Source organism: Gavialis gangeticus, unplaced genomic scaffold (assembly GCF_001723915.1).
Source record: "Gavialis gangeticus isolate Ggan-Ray unplaced genomic scaffold, GavGan_comp1, whole genome shotgun sequence".
In the NCBI taxonomy this organism is placed as follows: domain Eukaryota; kingdom Metazoa; phylum Chordata; order Crocodylia; family Gavialidae; genus Gavialis; species Gavialis gangeticus.
The window spans coordinates 12,569,563-12,583,934 of record NW_017729024.1 but is presented as its reverse complement, the minus strand read 5'-3'; the positions used below and the strand labels follow the sequence as shown (position 1 = coordinate 12,583,934).

General features: G+C 44.2%; 1 protein-coding gene and 1 long non-coding RNA gene across 2 annotated transcripts in view; one reads left to right on the top strand and one right to left on the bottom strand.

Annotated features, from left to right (window-relative positions):
• LOC109297245 overlaps positions 1–10,990 on the bottom strand; it is a 12,238-nt gene extending 1,248 nt beyond the window's left edge. The window contains exon 1 of the long non-coding RNA XR_002097258.1: positions 10,850–10,990. This is a non-coding gene — a long non-coding RNA (uncharacterized LOC109297245). The remainder of the gene's footprint in view (positions 1–10,849) is intronic.
• Positions 1–14,372, top strand: part of ADGRV1 (adhesion G protein-coupled receptor V1) — a 576,350-nt gene that overhangs the window by 331,881 nt on the left and 230,097 nt on the right. The gene's annotated exons all lie outside the window — the stretch shown is intronic.

Below are 14,372 nucleotides of genomic sequence, written 5' to 3'. Positions count from 1 at the left end.
CGCAACCATATGCACACACTTACAAACATGACCAAAGTTTCATTAAATTAGAATAAGTCATCTTGCTGTTCTGTGATTTTGAAAAGGCCTTCCAGTTTGATGGTTGTTTTCTGTTTACTAGTTCCACCTGTGAGCCCGTTTTATGTGTCAAATGAATTCAGATTTTATATACATAAGCTCAGGACCTGTAGAAGCAAAACTTATGTGAATCCACTAACTTTTACCTACTGTGGTCTTTAGGATTTGCAAATCATGATATTTATACTGTTAAGCTACATGCTGTTGACTGCACCAGTGAAAAATATGTATTACTTATCAAGTAAGGAAATAGTGCTTCATGTGACTATTTTGCAGCACAATGAATCCACTTTTCTAAGCAAAGGATTTTTGAGATATGGCTAGTAATGGAAAACCAAGAACTGACATCTCTGGATTAATAAAGGGTATATTTCCCCAAATCCACTTTGACTTAGGCAAGCAAGAGAAACCCAGCTGTAGCACAATACTATGGATTTTACTATGGCTAATTACATAGACCTATTCATATTTAGTGGTGCCTTGAAACATACTCATCTATGTTTTTGTAAAATTTGCATGTTGGCAATGACCATGAGAGTTCTATGTTAGGTGCTCACAGAATGTGCCTAGCTCATCTCAGCAGCACTGAGTGCAGTATAAAGCAGAGTACTCACAGGCTAGGGACAGACATTCAAAAAGCCAGAGCCTAAATTGATTACACCTTTGCAGATTAGTCTAACCTGCCTAGGCTGAACCAGTTTGTAACAGGAAAGACATTCACATTGGACTGAGACAATGCAGGCCAGGTGCCGGGAGGTGCTAGAGCATGCCCTCAGCTGCAGGGAAGCTGTGATGGGAGGGGCATGGCTAACCCAGGCTGAACTGGCCAGAGAGGGGTTTAATTCCTGCCACCCTGTGCCACAGGCAGGGACCAGAGCCAGGTCTGCTCAGTGCTCCCCACCCCTTGCTGCTGCAGCACTGGGCACCATGGCCTCTGAGGCAGAGGGGGGCAGAGAGGAGAGTTAGTTTACCCTGAACCCCCACTGGCAACCAGGTCTTCCTGCTGTCGCTGAAGCACTCCCTGCCTGTCCCCTCGCCAGAGGCTGGAGCGGGGAGGAATAACACCGTCCCTGCTCCCCCACTCCCAGGCGCCCTGCCTAGCCATGCCCTCGCAGCACCACTGCTTTCCACAGCAGCTCTGCCAGCCCCACGGCACAGCCTCCTGTTGGGTAGGGACTCGTGCTCTGGGCAACTGTGATGGGGTAGCCTGTCACCTCACTCACTGCTCGCTGCTGGGTGGGGACAGAGCCCAGCCCCAACCACTCATTCTGTGCTGGGGAAAGTCCTCTCCCAACAAGAGGGGACTTATTGCGCTGTCGGCTCCAAACACTTGCAGTCCTGGAGGGGTTAACTTTCAGCCTCTGGGCTCCCAGCCAGTGGTTGCTCCCCCCCCATTAATCCCTCCACAAGCTTTCCCTGCGGCTGGGCTGGGAAGACCCTGCTGTGGTGCCATCAGCTTAATAAGCTCCTCCTGCTGGGAGGGGGCTTGCCCCAAGCACAGAGAGGCTGCTTGCACTGCAGCAGGGTGTGCTCGCCTGGCTGCAGCTGCTGTTCAGCCTGTGCTTGGGACCAATGGCTGAATAAGCCCCTTCTTGCTGGGAGGAGGTTTGCCCCAGCACAGAGAAGTGGCAGCAGGTGGGCCGGGAAGCCCCTTGCAGGCTTCAGGCACCTGCAACAGGAAGTGCCAGCAGCAGGAGGGGGAGGGGCTGATTTTGCACCTGCAGTGAGCAGCAGTTTCTCTCCACCACCGCTGCTGCTCAGCCCAGATGAGTGAGCCTGGAGATGGCACAGGGGGCATGGGGTCAGGGCTGTGAGCACTGGGGTCCCTGCATGTACCACAGGGCTGGGGCTAGCCACACCAGCAAAGGAGCTGCAGTGGCCGTGCTGCCTAGAAAGGCAGTCCTGCTGCGGAGCAGCCCCAGCCCAGCTGTGTGCCCAGGTGATGGTGCCTCAACCCGGTGGCACTGAGGGACCCACCAGGAGCCAGACAAAGCCCCTTCGTGGGCTGGATCTGCCCAGTTGGTAGCATCTGGCCGTGCCCCTTCCCAGCTGCTGGTGTGATGAAGGGGGAGCCACTGTGAAGGGGGTGGGGCGGGACGCTGTGGAGCAAGGAAAACTGCTGCGGGTGGTGATGGCAGCACTGGGGGAGGGAGGGGGCTGTGGCCAGTGCTGCTGCATGCAGCCCACAACAGCTCCGCCCACCCCACAGTGGGCCTCCCCCCACTGGGAAGGGGCTTGCGCTTCCCAACATTGACAGGGGCTCTTGCCCCCACCAAGGGCCCAGCCCCCTCTTCTGCAGCCACTGGGTGGGGGCATGGCAAGACACCATCCTCCACGGCTCTTGTGGGGGGCAGGGATGGGGGTTATTCCACTTTCCTCCAGAGTCTGGAGGGAACAGCAGGGGACTTATTCCCCTGCAGGGAGTGAGTGTGGAAGTAAGGGTGGGCTGACCCAGCTGCCAGTTTTGTAGAGGGGAGACTAACCCTCCTCCCTGCCCCACTCTGCCTCAGGGGCCATGGTGCCCTGCTGCTGCAGTAGTGAGAAAGGAGCATCCAGCAGACCTGACATGGGTCCCTGCTCGTGGCACAGGGAGGGGGGAATTAAAACCCTTTCTGGCCAGATCTCTACCTCTGCCTGTCCCTGCTCAAGCTGGGAAGCAGAGGGGCGGGGCCAGCCCAGCTGGGCTGGAGCAAAGAGCTCAGCCTAGAGAGCATGCTGGGATGCTGGGGGAGTCTGGTTTAACTTAAACCAGGAAGGGATCTGGGACAGACATTGCATAAACCAGTTTGAGCCAAATCAGTTAAGCCTGATACTACATTCAGCCAGGTTTATCTCAAACCAGTTTCAGCCATTTTCAAACTGGTTTATGCACACTGAATGTCTGTTCTGTTACAGATTTAAACCAGTTTCTGATCACTTAAACTGGTTCAAGTGTAATGTCTGTCTCTAGCCCTGGAGTTCACACACACCATTGGGCCTAGCGTTTCCTCTTGATGCCTCCCTGCTCTGCACCTAGGTGCTCTGGATTGGTCTGGGGAAGTGGTAATCGGAACAGTTAGACTGAATACAGATTCTAGGTACCTAGAGGGAAGGCATCTAATTTTTGGGCATTGCAATACCCAAGCAAAGACACTTGTGAAAACAATTTAGGTGTCCCTGGGTCAGCTTCAGCTACTACATGTTTCACAAATACTGCAAATTGTTTGGAAAATAACTATATTTGTAACTTGTTAATTGCACCTGCAAACACACATGTTGATAACTATCTTTTGCATTTATTGTTCCTAAATGCAAGTAAGCTGCTTCTATGTCTTCATATTATTTACTTACAGTGTCGTGCCTTACTACATTAAGACCCTAGTGTGGATATTATGGTGTCATCAGGGATCTTTCTATGACTCCATTGGGTGTCAGTGTTAGAAAAATCTATCTCCTTTATTCAAGGGAAGATCTGGTATGTAGGATAACAGTTTTCGGCCACCTTTGAATCAGAGCAGCATAGTTTAACTTACCGAGGGTACTCTTTTTCCCTGACAACCATGGTGGAGAAAGTGGAAATTAAAACAGCATTAGAAAATACAATAATGAGGATGTTTATAGCCTAGCCTTTCAAACGGTGGTCAGTAGATCTGTAAATTCATATCTGCTGGTGCACACTATAGGATTCCAAAGGAATATTGTTTTTCCCTAGGATAATATGAGCTGAAATGTTTAACAACAAACACCATAGATGTAGCTCAGTGAACTTTAACACATCAAGGACAGTATTCTCAAACAAAGTAACCTGCAAAGGTGATTGAGTTCAGCACTGGTCTTGTTGACTTTTGAGACCAACGTATTTAATACAGAGTAAGCATATGTACATGGAGATGGACTGTATATTTTGGCTGTAGAATTTGGATTGTTCTTTAACCCTCTCTGTAATTACTGTATTACTTATTAATCTTTGTAGCCTTTGGTCAAAAGTCTGGGAAGCAGCTGTATACCCTGTGCAGTAAAGCCTACATGGTTTTATCCTGTGTTCCTTCATGAAGTGCCAGGTATAAGTTTATATAAAAAACAAGATAATTATACCTAGCTTTTATATGGCTTTTTCAGTAGATCTCAAAGTGCTTCAAAAAGGTGCTTGTCCCCATTATGCAGTTAGAGAAACTGAAGCAGGGAGCAGTAATATGACTTACTGTGACCACCCAGTACAGCAAGGAATAGCTGTCAGAACACAGGCCTCAAACTCATTCTGCGAGGCAGCACTGCTCAGAAAAAACCTAGATTATGATCATATTGTTAATAAAAATAGATGTTTTGGCTATGACTGCAGTCTCAAACTTTCTTATTGTCATTCTACTAACTGGCTTTCCCTCCAAAAGCCTGTAGACTATTAACATTTTGGCAAAAGTAAAACATCTGAAACATCCCTTTGCATTACCAATTTCATTCAGATGTAGAACTTCTAGTTACAGTAAAAGCTCCGTTATCTGACGTGAGTGGGGAATTGGGGGTGCCAGTTATCTAAAAATTCTGGTTATCTGAGGCAGGGGTTTTCAACCTTTTTGAAAACTCCTGCGGCAGGGGATGGTGGCGGTTGCACACAGACCAGCCGCAGCACAGGGTGGTGGGTGGTGGCAGCGGCCGCTGTGTGTGAATTCTCCCCACCTGCCAGCTGGAAATTCCCATTAATAGTATTCTGGATAGTAGAATGCCAGTTAACGCAGATTTTACTGTATTTGGATTTACCCGCGTGAGAAGGTTGTGCCAGCTGGTCTTACATATGGGATCTTAGTGCTTACTACAGTGTAAAGTCTTTAACTTTCAGAAAGTAGCTCCATTACCAAGGGGAAAACTGCATATAAGCTTAAATCTGGGGGATTGTACCTGTGGTTAAATGAGTGAGTCTTTTTTTTTCTTAATGGGCATTTGCCATTTTCACTATCCTCAATCTAAAATATTGTGATGAATATTCTTTATGGCATATTTAAGCCCTCTCTGAATGGCAGAATAAAAATAATTATTCTTAAATCTATCTATTATCTGTCTGTGTGTCCATCTGTGTGTCTATCTATCGGTATAGTTCTTTAATCAAAGCAAGATGAATTCAAGGGCTAAATTCATTGAGGTACAAGCATACCCAGCAATCAGTAGCTGCTTATTATTATCCTGTATTTTTCCCAGTTGATACAGTGTTACATTCTCATGTTGGAGCAGGCACGCTGTAAATTTCCATGTGCCACTCAGAAGTTTATACCAGCTTTATGAGCTTCCCCTTGTACAGTGCTCCTTCAGAAAGTGCTCTGCTTGTTACTGATTGACTACAGCAAAAAAAAAAAGTTCTTAAAGAATCTAAACTAGTGATGATACTATTATATAGATTAACACTGACATTGTCTCCATGCTCAAATAATGTAAAAACTTTCTCCCCTGAGAACTGGTGTTAGTAGTTCAATATTAATGAGTCATAAATAGTCTTCCTGTATTATCCCTTGTGGTGCTAAAAACAAACCACAGTTGCATTTAAATATCTTTGCTTTTGTTTTAAGGTATAAAAGAATGAAACAAGTAGTTGAACACCTTAGGGAATCATAAGCTATTAAACTGTGGCCAGGAGCTTCTATCCTTTTTCTGCAGGAAAGGAGACTTTTCCTTTGGATTGGTAGCTGGAACCGTGGCACATGAGATCGGTTTCAGTCATTGCACGAGTAGGATTTCTATTAGAATCATGAAGGAAAAGGAGGTGAGGGAAGAAGGAAATGTTTAAAAAACCCTTTTTTCTGTTCAGAAATAGAATTTTGCAAGTAGTCTCTTCTGTTCCTTTTATGTTCATTTCCATTACTCATACACTGGGTGGGAGAGGAATGGTGCTAAAAGATCTAAGCTGTTGTAATAAAATTATACGTCGTATGAACTAATATTCAAGATAAGTAGTGAAGCTGTGAACTGGTTCATACTTGGAGGAGATCCAGGCTCTTATTTCTAAAATAACTAAACAAACACTGACATTCAAATGTGCACAAATCTTATGCACAAAATTCCAATTATCTTTAATGGGATTTCCCCACATGAATCCCACACACATCAGCAAATACAGCTGCCTGGGGATGGCTAAAATCCAGGAGGAACTTTGGTTCCCCAATTTAAATAAAAATATTTTGTTCAACATACCAGGGAGAGGGCAGAAGTGAAGTGGATTTTTTGTTAACTGTTTATCATTTGAAGCTTATGGTAGTCTGTTAATACCACCAAATTAAAGATAAATAAATAAGACCCAACTTGTTAACTGTTACAATGTAAATTCCAAATACCTGTACTGATGGCTATTTTTTGTCTGAACTAGGAAACATGGAGAATATCATTTGGGAAAGTCACTTTCCTGTAAGCCAGCTCTTTATATAAATATAGCATCCGATGTCTTATTCCTTGGCTATATGTGTTCTATACAAAGGTATGGAATCATAATTAAGCAGGGCTAAGAGGTAAAATGAATATTAAACAGAATACCTCTCATCTTGGAGTTGTAAACTATACTTTACCTGCATGAGGGACACCAATGGTGCCATTTACTTCCATCCTTTCACCTAGTGGTCCCAATCTAGAGTACCTAGTATCATAGTACTTAGGGTTGGAAGGGACCTAAACAGATCATCAGGTCCGACCCCCTGCCACGGGCAGGAACGGGTGCTGGGATCATATCACCCCAGCCAAATATCTGTCCAGCCTCCTCTTGAAGACCGCCAAGGAGAGAGCACCACCTCACTTGGGAGCCCATTCCAGAGCCTGGCAGCCCTAACTGTAAATTAATGTCTCCTGATGTCCAGCCTGAACCTTCTCTCTAACCTTAGGGTAGGTAAGGAACAGGATATAACAGGGTTGCCCATGTGTATGGAGGAAGGAGAGTTCCTTTTGACCCTAATCCCTCTTTACACTCAAACCAAACTAGCTGTGCCCTCCTTCTGGTCCTCAGCTATGCACACACTAGAGGGGCAGTACATTTCTAAACAAAATTAGGGTATATTATAGACATTAGAGAAACATATAAATGATTAGATCCAGTTCTAGAAGTATAAAGTAATGGAGTATCCACCACTTCTCTTGGGAAAATATATACCATTTTACTGGGAAGGTGCATCCCTGATTCCATTACTTCTCTCTATATAATGAAATCACCTCACTCAGTCATTACTTTCTTTTTTATTTGATTAAACAATTCAAATCTGTGTAGTCTTAACTATCTTGTACAAACATCTGCTTTGCACATGTTCAAATTTCCATGTGTTCTAATAGAGGCTGCTGCCACTTTTACATCATTAAATTATTGTGAATATTCTTAACTTGAGGCATGTTTTTTTCTTTTCTCCAGCTCCAGTTTCATCTTCTTTTGAGGTTTTTGAAAGTCTCTTGTGAGGCTGAATTTTTTCTTATTTTAGTAGGTTTGTTTTTTTATTTTTACTTTTCAGAGAAATGGTAGTATCTTAGGTTCCCTAAACATGTTACATGTATTATGCAGTTATCTGGTTAATTGCCTAACTAATTTAGACTGGCTACACATGCAAATTAACAATGGCACCTTTAAAAGGTCCAACCAGCAATTTAAGTTATTGCTGGAAAATGTGTAATAACTTGATAGTTGGTTTCTATCCAGCTTTAATTTGCATGTGTAGCCTGTGCTACCATGATAGGGAGTCCTGTCACGACCAAGCTTGGGAGCACCCAGCTGCGGGAGCATATGTCCCTACAGCTGGGAGTCCCATCAGCTGACAGGACTCCCTACCATGGGGTGCATGATGTGCCCCCCTCAACTAGGAGATCACAGCAGCTGCAGTCTCCTAGCCACAAGGTGAGGGAGCTACTAGCCACAGGAACTTAATTCTTGCTACTGCAAGGGATCCCATGATTGGGCTCCCCCTGTGGTAACAATAAGGCGTGATGGGATCCAAGGCGTGATCCCACAGTTACACAGGTATATGTGCTGTATAGTACAAGCCATTTGCTAATAGCGTGACTTCGTTGCAGTCAAAATCATTCATGAAATAAATGGTGTTACGTTATTAGGGCTTTTTTTAGGCTCAACCTGTTTGCATTTCAGTAGAACCTGCTTGGAGAAACTGTAGAGCACTTGCAAATTGAGTACTGAGGCCCTTAGAAATAAAAGTGCACTCACTGGTATATTGTGAAGAAGAGGGCTGGGAACTGAAATTTATCCTTTGGGGTATGGAGAGCAGGATGCACAACTACACTTTGTATCAGTATGTTTGTTCAATTTTTCTTGGCACTTGCAAAACCCTTGTGGACACATTAATTCTCTCATCCCTTGAATTTATTGTGCAGAAACAACCATATGATGATTGATTCCTATGCAAATGGTTTAGGGCCTGGAGTTCCTCTGTCTTTCCCTAATAAAGCTACACAGGAGGAACTGTACTTGGCCTTATGTAAAGACAAGTATTTCTTCAAGACTTACAACCTTTGCCAAAGGAAGATTTTTTTCCTAGTATATTTAAGGTGGAGTCCTATGTTGTAAAGAGCAAATCACAAGGAAAACAGCTTCTCAAATGATGCTACTTAGTGGCATGGGGAGCAGTGATGGGGTGGACAGTATGGCTGTCTAAATTTGTTTAATAAATTACTCTAAGAAAATACTTGGAAAGGGGGCAGGGAGAGGCTTTGTAGCACAATGGTCAGGACACCCACCTGAGTGGAGTGAAGCTAGGGTTCCAGTCTCAATTCCAGTGAGGATTTCATTGTTTTATAAAAAGTGAAACAGCTCCCGCAGGAAAGACTGAAAAAAATTCATCCCAGAATTCCTAACTCAATTTTGCGGACATTTATTTTTTCCGACTGTCAAGAGACCTAAGTTCTTCTGCATGAGTGCTTAGGGGCAGGCATTACCACCAGCTCTGTCTCCTCTGGTTTGTAAATAGCAGCCAAGTCCCCTTGTAAATCTAGTCTTTATTTCTGAATTCCTTTTGCTTTTACAGTGGGTTCCACTTTATAGAATTGCTAGGTAATAGAATCAGCTGCTTATTTGAATCAATATGATACAACCAAAACCATTTGTATATTATTACATGTAAAAATTGCTCAAATTAGAATCACAATTTTGGGTTTTTGGAATCATTTTACTGGAAAAGCCCAGGGATTTTGCAGTTTTGTGAGGAGCCCTCTGCAGGCTGGCATAATTCCAGCCTACAGGGGGCTGGAAGAGAACAAGAGGAGGGCGGTCAGGCAGGGGGCGCCATGTACATGTACATGCACATGGCCCCAAGCAGCCTGGAGGGCAGCTCCCGCAGACTGTGGGGGGCAGGAGGGGATTGAGCCTATGTAGGGAGGGAGTTGGGCAGGGCTGGGGCACCAGTGGGGAGTGGGACAGGGCATGGATGGCTCATTTGTGGGGCAGGGTGCAGGAGCTGGACTCCCTGGTGATGTGCCTCCTGCATGCATGGTAGCTTTGAGGAGCACAACCCCATGCTGCTGCCCTCACTGCCTGTGCCTGCCCACCCCCCTACCCTTGCACAGATCTGGGGGGTGCAGGTCCCCACCTGCCCCTCCAGAAGTGTGCACTGTGCCAGGGGGCTGGCCCTGTGCCCAAACCCACAGCTGGCAGCAACAGGAGGGGAGCTGGGCTTCATTCTGCTGCAGCAGCCACTGCCTCCTTCTGGGAGAAAGGGGTTGCTGACTCAGGTCCTTGGCCCCATAGCCCTGGCAGCTGGGCCCCCCTCCAGCAGGGCTGGGGGGCAGGGGGCTGTGGGTGGGGGGTGAGGGGCCCCAGCAGGGCTGTGGGGAGGACAGGAGTGAGAGGCACAAGCAGGGTCAGGCGGCTGTGGGGGAGGGGGGAGTATCTGCATGTTCTTTAAAAAAAATGGGTCTCCTTTTAATGAAATCATCTGGTTAATAGAATCAAATCCCCATTTCCCAAAGTGATTCCAATAAGAGGAATCCACTATATTTAAAAAGTGGTTAAAAATTACTGGGTTTTTTTCCAACTAGCTTAAAAAGGAGCAAAAACTTTTGAGGCCACTGAGCTAGAAAAGAGTTTAAATTAATGTTGTACAAGGTTTATTCCAGTGGTGGTCAACCCTTTTGGTAGGCATGACACAAAGTAGCCCCACACTCTCCCCAAGTGCTCCTTGCCTGATCTGAAGCTCTACTTCCTGCTCCTGGCCCTGTCTAACACTGTTGCCTCTCCACTCCCCAATCTGCTGTGCGCCACGCACAGAGTGCTTGTGCCGCTTGCTGCGTCTATGCCGCAAGTTGGTCACCCCTAGTTTATTCTAACTGTATACATCATGTTTACCATTATGAGAAATAGGATGCTACTTGTTTCTAGTGGTTTTATTTATCCAATTTGGCTAAAAACTGGTGACTTCATAGTCTACTGCTAACAATAATGACAAGAAGAAATTAAAAGCTAAGAGTTTTTCTTGATAAAATAACTGACAACACCCAAGTTCCTGTGGACTTACGTAGCAACAATTTCAGTAGACAGTTTATTTTTCCTACAATATGTACATATTCTCACTAGTCTTTGTTGGAGTTCTGTCCTTCTCATGGGGAGAAGAAACTTTCTTTTCTAATGATATTTTATTGCCTCTGTCTGGCATAGAATGTGTCTATATTTATGTTTAAGAAATTGTATTTTGCTATACAAGGCAATATTTATTTGAATCAGCATATACTGAGGACAACTGGCAAACCCTGAAATCTGACTGAGGAACAATAGTTCATATCCATGCAAAACACTGCAGACTTTGGATTTAAAATACCTTCAGCTTTCACTTACTGTAACCTGCAAAGGGTCTGTGTCTGGAGAATGTGCACTGGATGCCTCCTGATAATTCTGCTGGTACAATCATCTGTCAGTGCAGTGAGATTTATATTTGGTTGTCTTGGGAAGCTGACATGTTTTCCACTCTGGAGAAGCAGGAACATATCTCAGCAGTAGCTTAAATCTTAACTTTTCACACAACTAACAATTTAAAAATTAAACTAGTGTTAATTATTACTAGGCTTTAACCCAGTTTTAAAGCTTCTGACACATTGCTAGCCCACTTTCTCTTGCACAATAGTTAGCTTAACAATATAGTCTGCTCCTGGTTATGAGCTGACTTTGATACTGGAAGTAGCTTTGTCACACTTTCCAGAGTATTAACTTCTTCCATGCCAAGGTGTCTGAGGATTGTCATAGTTTCTAAGACTATACCATACTATTTTGAAAGTTTATTTTTGCTAGAATATGGATAATGCCAACCTTCAGTGGTTCTTTTAAAATGTCTCTCTAATTTTCCTCTGCAGCTCTCTCTTTAGTTTCAATTACCTAAGCCATTCTTCTTTATTTCTCTGTTTACTTATTATTCTTTCTTAACATATTTTCTTAATTAGTGGCAGCATTGAGTGTCATTTAAAAAATGTTGGAAATGTTTAATTTATTCTGCTACAGAAAATGAAAGCCAGTGGGTTTGTGACAATGTGTGTTAAAAAACTGCATTTTTTTTTACTTCAAATTATTGGCTCTGTGAAATCTTTGGCATACCAACATCTTGAAAGCTACCAAAATTACTGGTACACCAGATGTTCATGCAAGAGATACAGATGTTTCTATAGGGTCATTGTCTAATGGCACAAATGTTGGCATTCATAAGAATTGGTAAACTTCACAGATGATGGGATTGTTCATAGCAAAAGATTAGTCATGGCCAAGTGGAGGGAAAATGAAAGCTTTTGAAGAGCATCCACTTGTATGACTTGATTCTGGTTTCCCAAGAAGGCTATATTGATCTCCTCTCAGGCTCTCTGTCTCCCACCCTCCTCCCACATTATTTTATTGCTTCGTTGCGTCACTTCCCTCCTGCCTGGTTCTTATAGTAAAGATTAGGTTGGACTTATTTAATGTGAGTAGGCTGGCTTATCACTTAAAGATAATGGGAGACCATGACCATTTTGAATAATATGAAATTGGGAAGTTTTAAACGCTTAATAATATCACAAGATATGCCTGGTTATGACAGTTTCCAATTCTGCAAAGACGTGGTACAGGATTTGTTATGTTGTAATGATACTTATTTTTTAGTAGTTTCAGTTTATATTTATGAACAAAAGTCTCTATTCAGGGAAGAAAGAAATATCTGTAAAGCATGATATAAAGACATTTTAATTCAGGCATTTTTAAATGTGCTTCTGATGTGGCACCAGGCGTTTTTAATTAGGGAGCTGTGCTAATTGAAAGTGCCCATGCATCATGTGCATCAGCAGCACAGTGTGTCCCCTCACTGAGAAAACTGCAGTGGGGCACTTTGAACTAAAGCACATTGAACATGTTTTATTTCAAAGCACATCACTGCCATTTTCTCAGTGCGAAGACACGTTTCGCCACTGATGCATGTGATGTGCAAGGCTGCTAAAGCGTGTCAAGTTCAGTGCTCCAGCAGACTCGATTAATTGAGTCTGCTCCAACGCACTGGATTTCCAGCACATCGCAGCAGGCTCCCCACATGTGTGTAAGTGCCCTGTAGGAAGAAGCAATTCCATTCACTTGTGTCAATAAAGTCTCATGTATTTTTAGAGAGCTTTCATGTCCAATTTCCTCCATTCTAGAGGAAGAATAAAGTATTGGCTTATAATAAATTCAGTGGAAGTCATGGACACTTAGGGTTTGGGCTTGTTTTGAAAAGTAAGCCACGTAGGTTTATCATTTGTCACTTACTGGTAATTCTTTTAGACTTAGTGCATTTTGATTAAACCATTCTTTTCCATGGGAAATAAAGATGAAATGCACTGCTTTTTCAAACAATAGCTTATTTTTCTCATAATACTAAATAGTTGTTGCTTCTCTTCTTGGGATTCCTGTAGTGGGACAGCTACATCTTCAGATATCTATAGTTTACATCAAATTAAGGCCAGTTTATCTATCCTAAATTTATCCACAGAGGCCACGTCCATATGAGCGTGGACGTTTGGTTTGCCAGGGACGACTAGCAGCAGGATACCTTGTGCTGCTGCTAGTTGTCCCTGGGGAGTGCCTGTGCCATGCACCCTCTGGTGCGTGGCAAGTTATCCCAAGTGGGGTAGGGGAGGCTGGGGTTAGCACTGGACTGGCCCCAGCAGCCTTATCTGGGGTTCTGGGGTCTCCTGGGCCTGCAGTAGCAGCTGCAATCCTGCTTACGCAGCAGCTGGAATGTGGCTTTGGCTGGCCAGGCTCTCTGGTTTTGAGTAGTGCATGCTGTCACCACATACACTGCTCTGCTTTTTTTGTGTGTGTGGTTTTTTTGTTGGGTTTTTTTTTTTTTTGGACCCCCTGGATATCCAGGGAGTCCAAAAAAACCCAACCCTGTGCTGCTGCCTTGCAGCGCAGAAAACAGCTGAATGTGCGGTATGTGGCACTGCAGACATGTCTACGGCACCACAAACTGTACAGCCACACTTGTTTGGATATGACCAGAATGATCATTGCTTATGCAGGGGTGGGCAATTATTTTGAGCAGAGGGCTGCTTGCTGAATATTGGCAAGCCATCGAGGGCCACATGACAGGCAGCCCAGGGCAGATTAATATTTATTTTCTAAATTTTTTAGGGACGCCAGGGGCCAGATAGAATGGCCTGGTGGGCCGCATTATACCCACCCCTGGCTTACAGGCTTATCATTCCAGTGTCGGTAGAAGGCCCTTTGCCCCCACAAAACATGTTTTTCATCAGTATAGTTTAGATCATTAATTTAAAGGTCTTGCCACATTTTTCTTTAGATGTAAACAGCAACATATTGGGTCATCAGTAAAGAAAAATAAGTCTTCATTAGACATACGCCTGAAAGTTTGGATCTGGCCCTGAACTTTTTTTAAACTTGGATTTGCTCCGGCATAACAATTTTATATGGGCCCATCTTTAACTTGAATATGGTAATTTGATTACACCAGTAAAATAGGTGCTATGGCGCTGAAGAGTAGTGGCCATGTCTAGCAAGAGTGAGTGATGAACAACCTATTAAAAACCAAATTGGCTCATCTTATTGCAGGACTATATCTTGCAGCAATAACCTCCCTTGCCCCCCCCCTCCTTCCTTGGTGCTGTCATGTATTAGACCACCCTGTCATTTTCATCTTCATGTTGTAAGAGAAGGCAGTGCAGTGTGGTTCTTTAGAGAGTAATTCAGAGGTGGGCAAAATACAGCCTGTGGGCCAGATCCAGCCCACCAAGCCATTCTATTTGGCCTATAGGGCCCCTAAAAAATTTAGAAAATGAATTAACTGCCCCTGGCAGCCTGTCAAAGATGACTAGGCACCAGTGGCAGCAGAACCCAGGAGAAGCCAGCA